This window comes from Mytilus galloprovincialis, chromosome 6 (assembly GCF_965363235.1).
Source record: "Mytilus galloprovincialis chromosome 6, xbMytGall1.hap1.1, whole genome shotgun sequence".
In the NCBI taxonomy this organism is placed as follows: domain Eukaryota; kingdom Metazoa; phylum Mollusca; class Bivalvia; order Mytilida; family Mytilidae; genus Mytilus; species Mytilus galloprovincialis.
Window position 1 is genome coordinate 84,493,001 of NC_134843.1, and position 19,641 is coordinate 84,512,641.

Genomic DNA, 19,641 nt, shown 5'->3' on the forward strand with positions numbered 1-19,641 from the left:
AACAATGGATCCTGTACTAGGCCTAACTGTCATTATTCACATAGTTGTTTACGTTGTTCAGGTATTCACCCATCGGTAAACTGTACACGATATGGTGCTCAGACAAATGTTAATTTTAGGCGTGGTCCTAGATTCGCTGCTGGACAACCAAATAACAGTTCGCAACGAGGCTCGAGTGCTTATCCAAGGGCAGCTGTCAGATTCCAGCGACCAGCTTTCCACGGTTCATTCAATCGCTAATACGCCAATTAAATTTGATGTTCTTTGCAAGTTTCTGGAAAATTATAGTAATAAAACAGTTGCTTCAGAATTATATTTGGGATTTTTGGAAGGTTTTCGTCTAAATTATACTGGACCTAGGATGACTACTGATTGTAGAAATCTAGTTTCTGTTTTTGGCAATGAAGTTGAAGTTGCAAAAAAATTATTGAAAGAAATTAATTTGGGAAGAATAGCTGGTCCATTTAACAATATACCACTTTTTAATCTAAGATTGTCTCCGATTGGCTTATGTCCTAAAAAGGATGGTTCTTGGAGGCTTATACAGCATTTATCATACCCACACGGTTTAAGCGTAAATGATTATATTGATAAGGGCTTGTGTTCTGTGACTTGTACGCCGTTTGACCATGCACTAGATATGGTGGGTAGCCAAGGAAAGTTCGCCCTAATTGGAAAAAAAGATATCAGCTCGGCATTTAGGCTTTTACCAGCAAACCCGGATGATTTCGAGTTATTGGGTTTCAAATTTTTGGACTTTTACTTCGTGGACCGCTGTTTGCCTCAAGGTTGTAGTCTGTCTTGCGCAACGTTTGAGAAATTCTCAACATTTCTAGAATGTATCTTTAAGGACAAAACGGGATCGGAAAGTGTTATACACTACTTAGATGATTTTTTGTTTGCAGGCCCGGGGACTGATTCAACTTGCCTTAACCTGATGAGTGAATTTGATTGTTTATGTGATCGCTTAGGAGTTCCTTTGGCACATGACAAGACCGTCGGTCGAACTCATGTTCTTACTTTTTTGGGGCTTGAAATTAATACAATTGAAATGTCTGTAAAAATTCCCAAAGAGAAATTGCTGAAATTGAAAACAATAATTTCAAATTTGTTAGGCAAAAAAAAAAGAACAACATTATGTGTTCTCCAGTCTTTTACAGGCATTTTGAATTTTTGTTCGAGAGTGATCCCTACGGGTAGGGCATTCAACAGACGTTTTTATGATGCAATGTCAGGAATATCAAATCCTCGGCACCATATAAGGCTCACTGCGTCAATTAAGGAAGACATAAGGTTGTGGTCGTTATTTTTAGATTGTTTTAATGGCAAATTTTATTTTCCCGATTCCGATTGGATATCAAATGTTGATATGGAGTTATTTACTGATAGTGCTGGGAGTGCGTTTGGTGGATGTGCTTCGTATTTACATCCTAATTGGGCTTTCTTTCCTTGGCCGTCATATTGGTTAGGTTGCGATATATTAAAGGACATTACATTTTTAGAGTTATTGCTGATTGTTCTAGCCTTTAATTTGTGGTATGCGATCTTTGCGAATAAGAAAATTATCTTACACGTTGACAATAAAGCACTTATTCATATCTTGAATTCTAAAACGTCTAGACCAAGAAGGGTAATGCATATTCTTCGTCCTTTAGTCTTAAAAGCTATGGTTTATAATATTCAGTTCAAAGCAATGCATATTACATCAAACAAAAACTGTATTGCGGATGCAATTTCTCGTCAACAGTGGCCACGGTTTCGTCGCATATCACCAGAGGCGCTACAAGAACCAGAAAAGGTCCCACAGTCTTTTCTTCAAGTGATCTTAAATTTGAATCCAACAAGTTGTTAACGGCGTCAATCTCACCAAACACAAGTGACATTTATGAAACTGCTGTCAGGTCATTTGATCAATTTAGATCTTCACACGGACATGCCATTGTTTGGCCACCCTCACTTAATGTTATCTGTAACTTTATAGCATATTTATCTGTGCGAGGTTATGCTCCGTCTACTGTCAAGTCTTATATTTTTGGTATAGCCTTTAAATGTAAAATGTTAAATATTACTGATAACACTCACAATTTTATAAAAAAGAAAATGTTAATTGGAATGGAAAGGCTTGACAAACGAGTGGATTCAAGATTGCCAATTACACCACAGATTTTAGATAAATTGATTTCACTATTACCATCTGTATGTCTCTCACAGTATGAGACCTTATTGTTTTCGGGGTTGTTTAGTTTGGCGTATTTTGGTTTTTTCAGGATAGGGGAATTAGTAGTCAATAAATCACTGGCACATTCTCACACTTTGTCGTTAGATGATTTTAGTTTTTCAGACAATAACGTTTCTATCAACCTTAAATTTTCAAAAACTGATCAGTTAGGCAAAGGTAATTTAATAATTATACCTTCAATTAATTCTCATGTATGTCCTGTTCATTTATTAAAGAAATATTTTATTGCCAGGCCCAAAACCATTGGTCCTGCATTCATACACTTCGGTGGAAACTATGTTACACGTTATCAGTTTAACGATGTTCTAAAGAAAGCTCTGAATGTGGCGAATATTACATCGGATAATTTTCAAAGTCATAGTTTTAGGATCGGAGCTGCATCTCAGTCTTCGAAAATGGGGTTTTCTGATGATGAAATTCAGGATTTTGGTCGTTGGGAATCAAAAGCTTATAAAAGTTATATCAGAATACCAACGCTAAAGTTAGCAAGTCAAATTTAATATGTGTCATCATTTATTTGTTTGTATATATTGTACATAATTGATTTGAAATTTGAATACTCGCCTGATCGTCACTTTAAGACTTTCAGGTCAACAAAAGAGTGTTTGGTTGGTGGGTTCTTCAATCATCAAACATGCATTTGTACATGCTAGAAAGTCTGTCGATGGTGTAAATTTAGGTTTGGAACGAATAAAATCTACAATATGGTGGCAAGGAAAAAGTGGAATGAGGATTTGTGAGCTAATACCCAAAGTCAAACATTTGCTTACACTTGAAGAACCCCCGCAAGTATTAGTATTTCACTGTGGTGGAAATGATATCTGACAAAAAGTGTCATGTGTATTAGGACACGATATTTTAAAAGTAATTGATTGCCTTCGGGTCTTACTACCAAAGTCAAAATTTGTTTTGTCTCATATTTTACCCAGATTGAAATACAGGAATGAGATTGTACATAGATCTTTGAACAGAACTAGAGTTAGATTAAATAGTTTAGTAGCTACATATATCATCAAACATGGCGGTTCTTATATTAGATATCAAGAAATATCTGAAGACAACCCAGATTTATTTTTAGACGGTGTTCATTTATCAGATATCGGAAATAATTTGTTTTTGTATAGGTTACAGCAAGGTTTATTTGACATTATAAAATTTTCACATACAATTTGTCCACAAAATGGCTTCGGGAATCTGTTAGCTTGTAGTCACGGCGGTCAGATTCTTTAACATACAGGTTTTTTATTTTCAAATAAATCACCTTCATAGTACTGGTTGGCGGTAACAATTTTCGAAACATTCTGTTATGACAGAAAATTTCGAATTTGTTTAGTGGCGGACTTTATAGGCTGCACCAGTACCGATAAACTTGATTTATTATTATTTAATTTAGAACATTAATCCATTTCTTCATTTACACTTCAAACGTAGTTTTGCATATTGATTTTGGACATCTGTTGCCAGGGTTCAATTCAGCACACTATTAATTCATAATTTCATTACATTTTAGTTTTATTTCAATTTTAATTATCTATTATATTTTGAAGATTTGATTTATAATTTTAATTTACGGTTACCCAAAGACCCTTTGTTCATGGGTTGGTAACCGACAGAAGCCGTGATCTTACTTCGCCAATAAATATATATTATTTTTAACATGTGTTATCTCTTATAATTCGATTGAAAGGGCTCGACCATTAAATCGCGTTATCAGAAGAAGACCAGCAATAGTTCATTAGAGACGCGCATGTCTAAATTTATTACACTACATATAAATTAACTGCTCTTGCATTCTCATCACAAATATTGCAAACGCTATCTTCAAGGATTTATATTGATCTAAGGTCAGACTATTGATTTAATTTATTATACACATGATTACTTGATACCCACCCAGCCTCTCCCTTTTTATTTTCGATACTGCTGTTTTTGTTCTTATTTTACAGATTTATGTGTGTTGTCTGTACATATATTTCAACTTTAAAGAAAACCTGTCACGGCTTCTGGATTTGTGGAACAGAAGTAAACAGAAACTATAATTGACATCCTGCTAATCAAGCCTGTGACATTAATGATTGATTTCAAAACATTTATTTCAATTTCCTTACAGTGAATAACAAACATTTAAACTGTATAGACTTTGAATTCATCTGAGGGACATTTGAAGGCTGAACGTAGGCTTTCAAATGGTATTTTTGACTTTAATTCAAACGTAGATAAAGTGGATGTTATATTGACTTTTACAACTAATACAATAATGAGTTCAGGAAAAGAGTCGGTACATACCGTAAAGGGACTTTTAAACTTATAATGTGAAGAGAGAAACTGACAACACCGCGACATAAAACAAAAAAAAAACAAAAATCCACGAAAAGACTAACAAGTCCACAAGTACTAAGTGAATAGTATATTAAAGATTGAATAGCATGAACTGTAACTAAATATCGGAATGATATTATAATTTTACCACAGCCAACTGATTCAATTACATATATCTTTTTATGTATTCAAGGAAATAGAGTAACCCTTAGATAATGATAATCATTTAACATTTAAATGGGCACCTATGTATTTGAATTAATCTGATAAGAATAAAGTAATTTTATCTATTTATTGTCTAAGTATTGCAATTAATGTAATTCTTTTTTTAAATTACTAATATCCAAATAACCATTTTCTTAGTTCACCAATATCATAACGATTAGTGATACATGAATCAGCTACTTGTTTGAAACTTTATATCTGATATCACATTTTCTTTCTAATTTTCACCCCGAAAGGTGACGACGAAATTGAATTATGGTGAAAAAGGTCGTCTTTCTAACGGCGGAAAACCCCTTTGAAAGTGGACGTCTATTTGTCTGTGCGGGATGTAACCGTTCGCAACCACATTTGGTTAGAATGGGGACTTTGAATCGAATGGCTTGTGAAAAGAGACTATCACGTACTTAACACACTAATAACCTTTGAAAGTACTCTTGGAAGGGTTACGTAGTTAGCCTGTTGCAAGATATCATTTCGGTCCCATCCAATATATACACTCATTTTCAGTGGCAGTCCTATTTGCCCAAACCTTTATCCATTTTATGGCATGGCCTACCTATTGCATTTGTTGGTACTTAGTTCTCATCCTGTATCATTTTGAAATGTGCCTGCACCAAAATATTCTGATTTATGTTATTATATCGTTTTGAAAACCAAATCTTGTTGTTTAAAGTTGCCAATAAGCACTTTAAAAACAAAATTAAATACAAAACTATATTGCAATTTAGTTACTTGTCAAATAATAAGATTGTCTTTGTAATTGATATTGGATTTTTAAACTCTTAATTTAGAAACCAGTTTACACAAACTACACTGCACTGAAATTCCAAAGCTGTATCGACATGTTTGTTAGTACCAGCTTTCCATCTATTTGTTTTAAAAGTAATGATCCTCAACCTGCGTTTTTTGTACTAAGAACACGATTTATAATATTTGAAAACATTATTAAATTCGGAGCTCGGAGCTCGTATTTAACCGTTGTTAAACTGTCTCTCATATACATGTTCAAAGTAAGTTTTAGAGTATGTTCAGATATGACTATTACAGCAGAAGATGTAAACAACAATCATGTGATAGCGTTCCACAATATACTCTGAATAATGAAGATTAGACAGAAATAAGTAACAGCAACTCCGAAAAGTTTTAAACTTAAATGTAGGGATAGAAACAACAAATTTTATTTAATGACAAAACTTTTGCACTTATAAAAGAGAATCCACCTAATTAACACACATATTGGAGAGTCGTCTTAATCATGTTTGTTAATTCACAGAAACTTCTTATATGAAGACTTGAAAATGTAAAAGTACACAACACTCGTTGTAACAGACTTTATATATTTAGAATATAAATTGCATTGATATGCCCATTATAGTGATAACATATATGTAGAAAATTACTTCACAAGAACTGCTAAATCAATTATGGATTTTTGTTTAGATAAAAGTGCATCCTTTTTCATAATATAGGTTTTAATGTGTATTATCAGTTGTTATTAATCATTGAGGTCTCTACTAATTTCAGTTTATTTGGTCGAATGTGGTCGAATGTGTTTGATGCATTGCTTTTCAATAATAGAAGCTATTAACCAGGAGACAGGTAAAGCCAATCTTTATTGACGACTACAGTATAAATGACCTTGAAGTATCATTTTTTTTTTGTTTAATTAAAACAAAAAGGAATGCATTGATCGAAATAACAGCCGGGGCTTATTTATTTATTTATTTTTTAAAATTATATATATATTGATATTTGAATTACATTGACCACTGAGACTAAAATAACATATACAAGATACTTGTCTTCAATTATTAATCATTTTTAGATGACTAGGTTTTAGTCATTGTAACACCACTCGGATAGCATGCTCATCATTTTCCTAAAATAGGCATCATATGAACACTAATATTAATCAATTATCAAAATTCTTGTTACATGTATCTACAAAATTTTATATTTCTATTTTGATTATACTTTTTGTACATTCATTCTAAAATATATAGTGTTGCAACATTATTTCATTAATTAGCGTACTGTAGCTATATCTTCATAGAGTGAATAAGGATCGGCACCCGCTTCTGGACAAACGGAGATTTCCTCAGATTTTGATAGGTTTCGTGTTGCTTAATGTTTAGTTTTCTATGTACAGTTTTGTGAGCGTCTTTGTCTTTTCGTCGTCTGTTGTAATTTATTTCAAAATGGAGTTGTCAGTTTCTATCGAGTTTTGAATGTTTAATCAAAATCTTTTGCCTCGTTTTATCTCTCTATCAATTTTTCGTCACATTAGTATATTGTTTTAGGTTTACAAGTACAAGTAAATGATAGTATTATAAGTAATAAAACCATATTTAAATTAGGATATAAAATGTATTGATACGATCATAATTGATATAACATACATGTATTAAGCTGCCGTAGAAGAACTTTAAATCAATTATGGAAGGGATTTTTTTCTTCATGAAAGTACACACTGTTTCATAACTTAGGTTTTAATGTGTATTATCAGTTGTTATTAATCATGGAGGTCTCTATTACTTTCAGTTAATTTGGTCGAATGTGTTTGATGCATTGCTTTTAAATGATAAAAACCAAGAGACAAGTAGTGGGAGATATGATAAACATAATTGTGCAAATCGTGATACAAGCATGACATTTGGTATAAAGTTTAGCTAAATGATACTGCCGCTACTGGCCAGAAAAAAAAATCGATTTTTCAAAATGGCCACCACACATTTTGAAAATGGCGTCATTACAAATTGCAATTAATTCGTTAATCCTTTGAAAGGTGTGTTATATGTAAAATCCAATGTTAGATTTGATAAAAAGTAAATGACAGTTCCTAAATTACGACTAAACAATACATTAATGAAACTAAAGGTGATTTCCGGTTTCAAAATGCAGGCAAAAAAGTCAAAAATTTCAATGTTCATACAATCAAGCATGATGAAATCATAATCTTTCATTCAGTTTAATTGAATTCTGGAGTTTGCATGTCAGTTAACTGCTAGTAGTCTGTTGTTATTTATGTATTATTTTCATTTTGTTCATTTTCTTTGGATACATCTTCTGGCATCAGACTCGGACTTCTCTTGAACTGAATTTTAACGTGCGTATTGTTATGCGTTTACTTTTCTACATTGGCTAGAGGTATAGGGGAGGGTTGAGATCTCACAAACATGTTTAACCCCGCCGCATTTTTTGCCTCTGGCCTTTGTTAGTCTTGTATTATTTTAATTTTAGTTTCTTGTGTACAATTTGGAAATTAGTATGGCGTTCATTATCACTGAACTAGTATATATTTGTTTAGGGGCCAGCTGAAGGACGCCTCCGGGTGCTGGAATTTCGCGCTACATTGAAGACCTGATGGTGACCTTCTGCTGTTGTGTTTTTTTTTCAATGGTCGGGTTGTTGTCTCTTTTTTTCACATTCCCCATTCCCATTCTCAATTTTAACTTCACAAGGGATGTAAATCCTTGAAAGATGTGTTATAGGTATAATCCAATATAACTAATGATAAAATGTTAAACAGTTAAACATAAAACAGTTCCTAAGTACGTTAAAACAACAGAAAAATGAAGAAAATAGTTATTTCCGGTTCAAAAATGCGTAGAAAATATTTTTATAATTTCCATCAACTTAACAAGTGATTACAATCTTTGTTAAGTTATAATGCCAAGGTTGGTTAGCAAGACAGGTTGCTGATCTTATACATTTTAATTATCTAACAGATGCGTATACAACAACCTGTTCAAGAAAAGCCAGAACAGTAGCATTTACAGTTACCAACACAGCTGGATTTTTGCCTCTGCATTTCTAAAGTTCCTGACACGGGGATGCAACGTCAATCATAGAAGTCCATTTCGGTTTCCAACTGTCATTGATTCTTTCTTTCATCCAACCCCAGTGTTCATGACTTGGTACATAAACCTGTCAAATACATGAATCCGGCTGAGCCTAAAAAAACTCCTCCTTGATTTACCTCTCTTTTGATGTGCTCTGGAAAAGAACCTATTGTAGGCGGAATTGCATCACAATGCCGCTGCTTCCTGGCAAACAATTCAAATTGTTACTCGCTTCATACTTAAGCCAAATACAGACGTCCTTTAAGTGTGAAAAACCTTCCATTGTTAGCCAAGCTGACCTCTGCCCTTTCTCACGACAATTCGACAAAGTGTCACATCCACTGAATGCATGGACGATTGGAAGAGCAGCTACACAAGGATCAAATGCATTTGATATGTCACGTACAGGAAACCAACAAAAGTCTTTATTCCTTCCATAACCTATCCACAATGTGTTCTACCTAGTAGTAGTTTTGCAATTGCTGCAATTCTTTAAACCATTACATCTGTGTCAGTACTACCTAAAATTACATTTTACAACATTTTTCATAATCATGCCGAACGTGAACAAACATTCACGTATATGCTTCTTCATGATACAAGGGGTAGATAGGAAGTATCCTTATTGACGTTGTAAAGAATATTTTCACCATGAGTAGAATACACATTTTTATTAATCTCTTAAGAAGCAATTTTGTCAGCAAGAAACTTGAACAATTTCGATTCGTTGTCATCTTCACAGAGAAAACTACTCCGAACCCTTGGTGTTCTACCAGAACCAACACCTTTCCATCTGGCACAAAAACCTTGCCTTTGTCTTGTCACAGCCTTTGAATTATTCATTTAGTAAACATCAAATACAATGTCTACTCTTGAATACTTATCGATGCAAGATTTTATGTAAGGCAGTATGACATAATTTGCATAATTATCAAATATTGTCCAACTGTGTGACCTGTAATTGACCATTGCTGCCCCACCAACGAGAAGTGCGTCCGAATTTGGATCAAATAAATCGCAGAATGTTTCAAGTGAACCCATTTGCAGCGATTTAATACCACTATTTAAAAAAACATCCAGGGATAAACACGGAGGAGAAGTTTGGTTGTTATGGATAAAAAAATATTCCAAGTAAAACTGTCTACTGTGACAAGAAATGAAAAGTCTAGAAAAGATATCGCAATCACTTTTAAGGTTCTCTACATGTAGCTTTTTGTTTGACAAAGACGTTTCCAGTTTCACTTTGCGGCCAAACTAAGAAGTTGTTATTTTTTATTTGGTTATAAAAAGCAGGTTCTCCTTCGTTTTGCATTTGCTTAAAAGATCTTCGTATTGTTCAGACCAATATCTTGGAGTTTATTTACATATCGTACCTGTTCAACAGTTTCCTAAATGGAGTATATTTTTTACAAATCTGATGACTCTTCTGGAAATGAATATCCAAACTCGTTTATCACTTTACAAAGCATTTAAAAGCTGTTTAAAGACGTCTTTTTGTGTTTTCGTAGAGTCTTCATTAGGTCGTCCATCTGTTATAGAATGACCCAAACCACAAGATCTTTCAAATTCTTCTTCTAGTATACTGACTACTGGTCCAGTTACCATCCATTTGTCTAAATGGGATCTTCGGGTAATCCTATGGCACGAACATCGCCCTTAACAATTGCATCATTCTGTTTTTGTGCCTGATCAATTGTGTTATATTAAAGAAAGAAATTTGCTGGTCTTACGTAAGTTCGAAATCTCACTCATGAAATGAGCATAATATGAAAATCAGAAGAAGTTCTTAATTTATAATTGAACGCCAGGAATGAAACTGTGGTCGAGATGACTCTATACACCAGTCTTTTAAATCATTGAACGTCTCAGAGTCATGACATAATTATATATTCTGAGTTTAGCTTTCATAATCCGAAATTAACAATACAAGCAAAATACATGCAGTTGTCTGATGCGCCTGTCTAGTCCTAGGTACATTTGAACATACATAAAACGAATCTGCCGTTCTTGGTGTTGCAATATTGTCTTCAGTGAGACAACATATCCATCGCCTATCACGCAATATATCACCCAGAGTTTTATACATGTAACAAGTCATTGCAATGTGCAAACCACCAAACATGACGATAAACTTATCTTTTCTGTAAAAATCAGGTCATTCCCAGTGAATTTGCTTAGGCATTACCAAAAGTGACTGATCTGCAGTTAAAATTGATGTTTCTCCGGGATTCACCACATTTTCGCCTTATCCATCGAATGCCTGAGAACTGCCTTGTAGTGCATACAAATTGCTCTTGGTGTCTATAAATAGTTTACACATGCGCTAAAGTGTTAAAACATGTGTATCATAACCTTGAAAAATGTTATTAAACAAATTCATAATATCATTAGAAATCAAAAAACACTAAATATATAGTAAATAGTTCAAATGTTTTTGAAAGAATTTTGTAACATTTTCGCGCATGCACAAATACTGGATATATCAAATATTCATTTTTAATAAATATGTGATGTAAGAAAGGTAGCCGCCAAACCTGATAATTGTTTTTACTAAAAGGAGTTCAAAGGAAGTTATCCAGAAAAATCAGTATTTTCAAACTGAAGAAAACAGCCATTTTAGAAAATGGCCGTGGTCATCTTGAAAAAAAAAACATATTTTTTGGAATGGCCAGCAGTTATTTCTTAAAAAGTATATAATAATGATGCTTTGTGGTAATTTTCATGCTTTTATCATCATTTGCACAGTTCCCTCGATTTTGCTTGCTAATATCTTCCACTAAAGTAAAGCCTATCTGTATTGATGACTAATATCAAATGCCTGTTCAATATTATATAATCCTTGAAACTCATAAAAATATTGTCCTTTAAAGAAATCGTTTTTAGTTTTGTCTGGATCTGTAACCATTCAAACAGATATTAATATGAAATGTGTTCGATGAATCTATCTATCTAATACCATTTAAACATGTATGCAAAGTTATCTAACATGTTACTCGTTGTGCCCCGGTGGTTGTATAAATGTATTGTTTTGCACGCTTCAGTGTGCTTGTCACATTGTAACTACTTGATTGTTTATGCCAGATTTATTTTATTGATATCATATAATGGCTTTGTCTTCTATTTACAGTTGTGGTGTGATCATCTGTTTGTAAATAAACTGATGTCAAGGACCGTTTTACACTTGCAGCGGTAATAATTTTTGCTCTGTGTTGAAGACCTTACTGTGACTTTGGGATGAATAACAGAAATAGAAAAGATGATCCTTTGCTTTATTTTTCTTTTTCTTTACATAAACTTGATATTTTGTGTCATCAATATGTATTAGTACCCATATCCTTTCTCTTCTTTTGAAATCCTTTGATGGTTAAACAAGCATAAAAGACGCTTAATATAAAAATAACCTAAAAACCTTGAGAAAATATGAAATACATATCAACGTATTACCCAAATTGTATTGACATTAAAAGGATTATTTATTTTTCGGTAGTCTTTTGGATGTACTTTGATTATCAAAATTGCATTTTAAGCCCTAGTTACACTCGAAAAAAAACATACTACTATTCCAACATTGGACTCGGTAGAAGAATTGTATAACGCCATGGCTAATAATGAATAACGAAAAAAACGAACAGGTTCATAAAACGTTGGAAAGTGTATATTTGTAGATTATTACATGGTATTACCATATTGGCACTGGCATTAGTCCAAGGCTACAACATGAAGCTAGAGGGGTTGATGGGTCGTGGGCTAATACCACAGACCATATGGAAAATGATATGTAATAATATATTCATCAAATATTTTCAAGCAAAAGAAAAAAGATCGCATATACCAAATTGTCTTTGATATTTTCAACAAACATTAAAAAAAAACATTTAACGAAAAAAAAAAAAAATAAATGTATCACAGTGAGTTAACAAAGTTCGTATTGCAGTGAGTAAACAAAATTTTGTAAAACGTTTAGCAAATAATTAAATTTTTGTTGTTTTTTCCCAACAATCACTGTCAACGTTAAGGTTAAACTTAAAAACAAAGTATGAAACAATCCTCTCAGGAGTTCTTAACGACGCTGGGTTTTTGAACATCCTATATATGTATATGATTTTCCGCCAAAATGACCGACTTAAGCTATGGAAAAATAGTTCATAAACGTTCCGTATAATGATATGCAAATTCATAATTGATCGTAACTGTTTTTTTATCTTTATATAATAATTATAACAAAATGAATTCCACAAAATAGAAAATGACATTATTTTACGAGGATTTTTTCACTTCCGGCGCAGTAATACGTATGTTTTGAAGAAGCTCGAAACATTTGACAGGCAAAGTGAATTGAGAAGGAAACAGATAGATATCAGGTAAAACAATTTAAATGTACAGAACAAAAAGATTCACTTCACACAAATAGTAGAAGCTTAAGCATTTTATTGTCTGATACACGACTCTAGTCTAGTGTTTAAACGACGGTGGTGACCTACAACCACTGGCACGGGTCATACTGGGTCAAGTCTAAATATGTAAACATATCCACGTGATTTTAGGTAGAAAGTAACACAATGCAATATATCTACCATTGTCTCCTCCTTTATAAATAGTTTAACCAGATATATTACTCTTACACAATAACAGGGGTTGTATGTACGTATCTTTTCTTTTGATGTAGACCTACTGTTTTCTTGTCCTTCAAACATTTGTTGATGTTTAAATATTTCTGAACGACTGAATGAATGCAACAATAAAATACTGAAGACTAGGGCTGTACAATAATAGTGTAAACTAGAAAAGAGAACTTCTACCTTTATCATTTTGCTGCCACCATCATTGGCATCAATTAACTGATTGGATACGCGTGTAGTGTGTTCCAGTTCTTGTTTACTTGTTACGAATTACCACCGCAATACAGAGACCAATACTTGTTGTTAAATGTTAACGTAACGTATTGTAACGTCACATAATTATTAGGTCTTTCTATCATTACACCTTCCTGTAGAAAAGAATCTCGGGAGAAGATATGTAGGACTCGGGACCGCGATGGTACTCCGAACCGCGATGGTCACACTGAAGTGCGATGGTTCACGGTGAAGTGCGTTGGTTAACACGCTGAAGTGCAAAAGTGACATTGTGACGCCAACTTGTTGTTAGATACTCTGAAGTGCGATGGTCTAACTGAGACGTCCATAGTACTAACTAAGCAGGACACATTTAATTTTGTCAAATGTACTAGTAACTTGTTCTTGTCATGTCATAGAACAGACATTGCTCACAAAACTCATTTATCTATTTATTTGGTATCATAAAAGGTTTTTAAGAATTAAAAACAACCAAGTACAATTATGCTTGACTCATACATAGTGAAACGTATCGCTTTTTCTGTAAAAAAAAGCTTGAGAATCAGCTACTTCTCTACTTGGTTTCAAAAATTGAAGAATACACAAAGTTTGGACCATTCAGGTTTATTTTGGCCTCACCAATTGCAGAAAATAAATACTTTAGAAAATAAATACTTTATATACGCACAACAGAATTGTTAAGATTGCGTGTTTTCTTACAAAACAGGTTTCATTTCAAGAATAAAACAAAATTATAGCTACTTGATATCACGAAAACATTGCTAATAATTAATTTTATTTTATTATTACGTTGTCCACACAAAATTATGAGAAGTGAAAAATAATATTAAGATCAAAACATTGTATTTGTCTTACATAACGTTTTCGGTACGCATTATACATGTTCGTGCTTCCGCAAACACCGGTTAGCCCATCTGCAGACCAAGATCATCTTTTAGTCGCCTTTTCCCCTTTGGTTTGTTGTCTGACTCAGTTTGACATAGGTGTGTAACCTCCACCTATAATGCTTAAAACTGTTCTGGATTTGAATCGATCGTTTCATTCTGTTTCCTTTCCTTTGAACGTAGGAAACCTTCATTTACAAACTCTTATCCTCCTGCCTATGTAGATATGAGATGTGGTATGAGTGCCAATGATACAACTCACCATTAAAGTCACAATTTGTAAAAGTAAACCATTATAGGTCAAAGTATGGTCTTCAACACGGAGCCATTTAATTTAATAACGTTGTATTTGAAAACGTTACATTGTCCAAACGTAACGCAAAGCCATCGCACTTCAGCGAAAGAACCATCGCACTTTGGCGTAGACCATCGCACTTCAGCGAAAGAACCATCGCACTTTGGCGTAGACCATCGCACTTCAGCATGACCATCGCACTTCAGCGTCCCCATCGCACCTCCGAGTCCTATAGATATATACTAAAATTACTATATTATCAGTACACAAGTTTCAATATGTATTTTTAACGGCAGTGCTTAAAGGCCTGATTTTTAGATCATTGTGTTCATCTTTCCTTATGCGACATCCAACAAATTTATGCTGGGGTCATTTGCCGGCCAGAAATACTCAAATAGATCCGAAAATGTTTACTTTTCTCCTTTTTGTGGTATGAAATGGTTTTTGTTTCTTTCATTTACATTGGGAAATAAAGAAATGATCAGTGTGTATTGTTTGTTTTAAAACCTTTTTATTAATGTGTATTTTGCATTATAAGCAGTCAACCTGATTACAAACTATCATTATTTGAATTCCGTGTGGAAAGAGGTCGGGTCAATTTCGAGTACTATCTGCGATCTAAAGAAATTTTTAAATCATTTCAGTCGTTGATATTACAATTAAAAGTCGACTGAACATGAATTATATTGCATATTATACAATTTAAAGCATTTCTGTACGTGAAGCCGTATGACGTTATAGTTATTTTGGTCTGAGTTATATAAAGTATGAAATTATCGTTCCTGAATAGGTGGTGCCGTTGTAGCCATCTTGGTCTCACTAATTAGAGACAAGAAACGTCAAAAAGTGATAAGAAGCGACAATAAAATTAATTTAGCGATAAGAAGCGCACAAAGACTATTTAGCGACAATACATGAGTATAAAAATATCATTGAAACAACATATTCCCAATAGATATTGAAAAAAAATATATGCATTATTTTTATTAAAGGGGCAGTTAGGCCAAATAAAAATATATGTGTGGTTTCAGTAACATGTACATACTTTTAAAAAATAGGGTCGGTAGGTCGGCAAATTTTATTTATTTATTTTTATGCCCCACCTACAATAGTAGAGGGGCATTATGTTTTCTGGTCTGTACGTCCGTTCGCTTCAGGTTGAAGTTTTTGGTCAAGGTAGTTTTTGATGAAGTTAAGGTTACATCAACTTGAAACTTAGTACACATGTTGCCTATGATATGATCTCTCTAATTTTAATTCCAAATTAAAGTTTTTACCCCAATTTCACGGTCCACTGAACATAGAAAATGATAGTGCGAGTGGGGCATCCGTGTACTATGGACACATTCTTGTTTTTCTAAATTTTATTTTGGATTGTCAAAATCCGGAAAAAAATTGTTTACTGAAATTGTTTCCAGTATTAAACACATCAATACCGGAAGTTGGCCATTTTAAAAGTGTTTAGTTGCAAAATAAAAGCAGTCATTTACCTTTTTAGTTAATTTTGTTGCATTTTGACAACAAATTGTTATGAATTCTTGCATTTTATCAATAACAGATACTTCTGATGGAAATTCAGATGACAGACATCTACGAATTTTTATATTTTAATTCACAATCTTCAAAATTTTATCGTTTGAAAATTTATTTTTCCGAAATGAAAAAAGTTCTAGGGTCAGGGGTTTAAACTAGGGAGTTGGGTTACTGGAACCACACTTATATTTTTATTTGTCGTTATAAAACATTTTTTATATTACATTGATAGAAAAAAAAAAATTTTATAAAGAAGAAAGGGAATCATTGTCTACTTTTTATTGAATATAAAGAATATGTTTTATGCACACGCTTAAAATTGGAAATCAAAACAAAGATTTTCCTACCTACTTTTAAAGAATTTATTGAATCAAAACCATGCAATATTATTTCCCTATTAACAGTGAAATTCGACGTTCTTGATTAGGACATCATTAATAGGTGTGGCTTCACACTATCACACCAAATGAGAATAGCCTCGTGAGAGAATAGCGATTCGTGTGTCCCTTATTCGTTATTGTCGCTTCCTCACTAAATTATTCTTCTTGTCCCTGTTTGTCGCTAAAATTCTTCTTGTCTCTTATCAGTGAGACCGTCCGGTTCCCTCCTTAACTTCTGTTTCTGCACTGCAAAACAACCACATTTTCAATCAAGACAATTAACGATGCCTAGTCCTTGTTGTGTACCTGAGTGTCATTTAAGAGGAGGACATGCATTTCCAAATGACTTAATAAGAAGGAAAGGTTGGATCAACGCCATGGCTCATACATAGGGGTTAATTCAAGACATCATAATTTTTGGGATTACGATTCAATGTCATCTGTTTGAGATTTTTTGGTGAATGCTACAATAATAAGGTTTTCCTACAAGAGGTATATCATACTGAGAATTAGTTTAGCAGTAATTATGTTTGTTTATGATGTAATGACAGGAACGCATAAGCTATGTCTCATAAAAGACAATATGTAAACAGGAACAAAACAATGACATGAACGATGTTCTCTTCTAAATTATAGTTATTTAGGTATGTGTTTTGCATAAGTCTTTCACAAGTTTCAAAAAAGCTAATGTTATAAAACTTTTTTCAAGGCACAAACCTACCTTAAAGAGACTTGTCTTCTTCCATTCCCAGCCTATTTTCATGCACAATTTGCAAGCAAGAGGCTGAAAGGTTTGCAAAAATAAAAATCAGGACGGTGTCCCGTTAAACCAAAAGAACTAAACTGGATGAATATTGTAGGAGAAATCTAGAGGAAAGTTTTGATTTGTGAAATTTGTTTTCCTGAAAAGTCATTAATCCTGCAGAAAGGATTTATAACTGTCCACCACCAAGTGACGAGCTAATGTTGAGCTTCACAGATGGAATTACTCAAACACCATCAATGCCTATGTTTTCAGCACAGATTTCGCAAATCATGACACAGCCGTGCATTTTTTATACCTGTTAAGAGTCGTATACTAAATTTTATTTTTATATAAATAAATTTATATTGTGTCATTTTAGAACTTGTATTTTGCCAAAAGATGCATAAATGAAAGTGGTGCAATTCATTTTGCTTTGATATATAGATGTGAATTACAATTGTTCATGTTATTGTAATGCATATAAAAATAAGGAGATGTGGTACAATGTATATACATGATATTTAGTGAGTTTATCAAACTAAAGTGCATAAGAAATGGGTATAAGCAGTTACAGGTACTACTGTACAATCTCCAACAATGAGAAAAACTCATACCGTAAAGAGAATTTGATAGATTTGTTTTTGCGTGGAATCATTTACTTCTACATGTATTGTCTTAATAGCAAATATGGGAAGTGGTTAAAATGCTAATGAGACAGCTATTATGACCACCAGATGTCATTGTTTTCTTAATTAATAACTCCTTTTTCATTCAAACCGGTAGACAACTTTATCATGTTTATACTGAAAAATAATTTTGCTTGGAGTTGGAGTTGGTCATCAAAAGAGTTGACATGTTACTATGTACATTTACCATTATGTTACTTGATGTTCTTGCAATACACACAGTACGGTGACTATTCAATCTTTGTGAACTATTTTTCATAAGATAGGAGTCATTGAATATGCGTATATAATCAATAATTAAAAATAGTCTATTTATATTAAAAAGGAAAAGTTCTTTTATGTCTTAAAAATGTATTTCATGGCAAAGTGCAAAAAATATACTGTAAACAGTAGACTATAGATATAGGTGAACTAGGTACAAGAGAACTTTAAATCTTAAATACTACAAACCACCTCTGTACTATGGAAGATAATGATAAAACTGACTAGAAATACACACAGCCTGTAATTAACTGCCTTTACAGCGCTTTCGCGCTTTGATTTCATTCATTTTCTGTTCAAATTTCAACATAATTTGTCAAAAAAGCTAATCTAACTTTACTGAAACTTTCGGTGGTGGATCCAGAAATTTTTATAAGCAGGGGCCACTGACTGCCTGAGAAGGGGCCGCTCCAGTCATGCTCCAGTGATTCCCTATATAAACAACCAAATTTTTCTAACAAAAGGGGCAGCCCAAGCCTCCCTGAAAAACCGTCTAATTCAGCCTCTGACGTTAAAACAATATGACCAGTGTTTCATTCACCAAAATGCAAATTACTGGTGCATTTTTGTGATAAATTTCATGCGCAATTTTATGAATGAAAGGGGAAAGAAGATCCACATGTACTGTACCCGCACATGACAATTGCAATCTGACCCAATTCTTTTAACACAACCAATCAAATTAAACTAACATTATCAGATCGTAAACATCAAATGAAAAAACCACAAAAAACTGATAAATATTATCAGGTATTACAGAATTAGATATATGTTTTAAATTTATTACAAAAAAATGTTCTCAATCTTGTAGATAGATATAATTGGATCTCATATCAAAGTACCAAATACAACTGTCTATCCAAGTCAAAATTTATAAAAGTAAACCATTATAGGTTGTAGTATGGTATTCGACGCAAAGCCTGGTTCACACCAAACAGCAATTCTATTTATTCCATATCAAACACCAGAGGTAGATTTTGGGGGCCCGGCCCCCTCCCCCTTTTCAGGGAATCACTGAAGCGTGACGGGAACAGGTTCCAACTATATGTCCCAATTCAAATGCATTGATCCGCCAACCCCCCCCCCCCCCCTCCCCCTTGAATCTGCCACTGGAACTTCAAAATAAAATTTGTCAAGATTACATGTTGAAGAAAACTATTTGCAATTAATATTTCATTCAAAATCCCATTACCATAAAACCATCTTTTTCAAGTATGACTAGATCTGGAAATTAGTAATAACAACACTTAACTTGTACCGTCAAAACTAATTGCCTCTTCTAAGTCAGATATTAAAGATATCAATCACTTCTATACATGTAAGTATAAAATGTAACATTCTCAAATTTGAAAGGCCTTCTGTAGTAGTCCATTATGTCA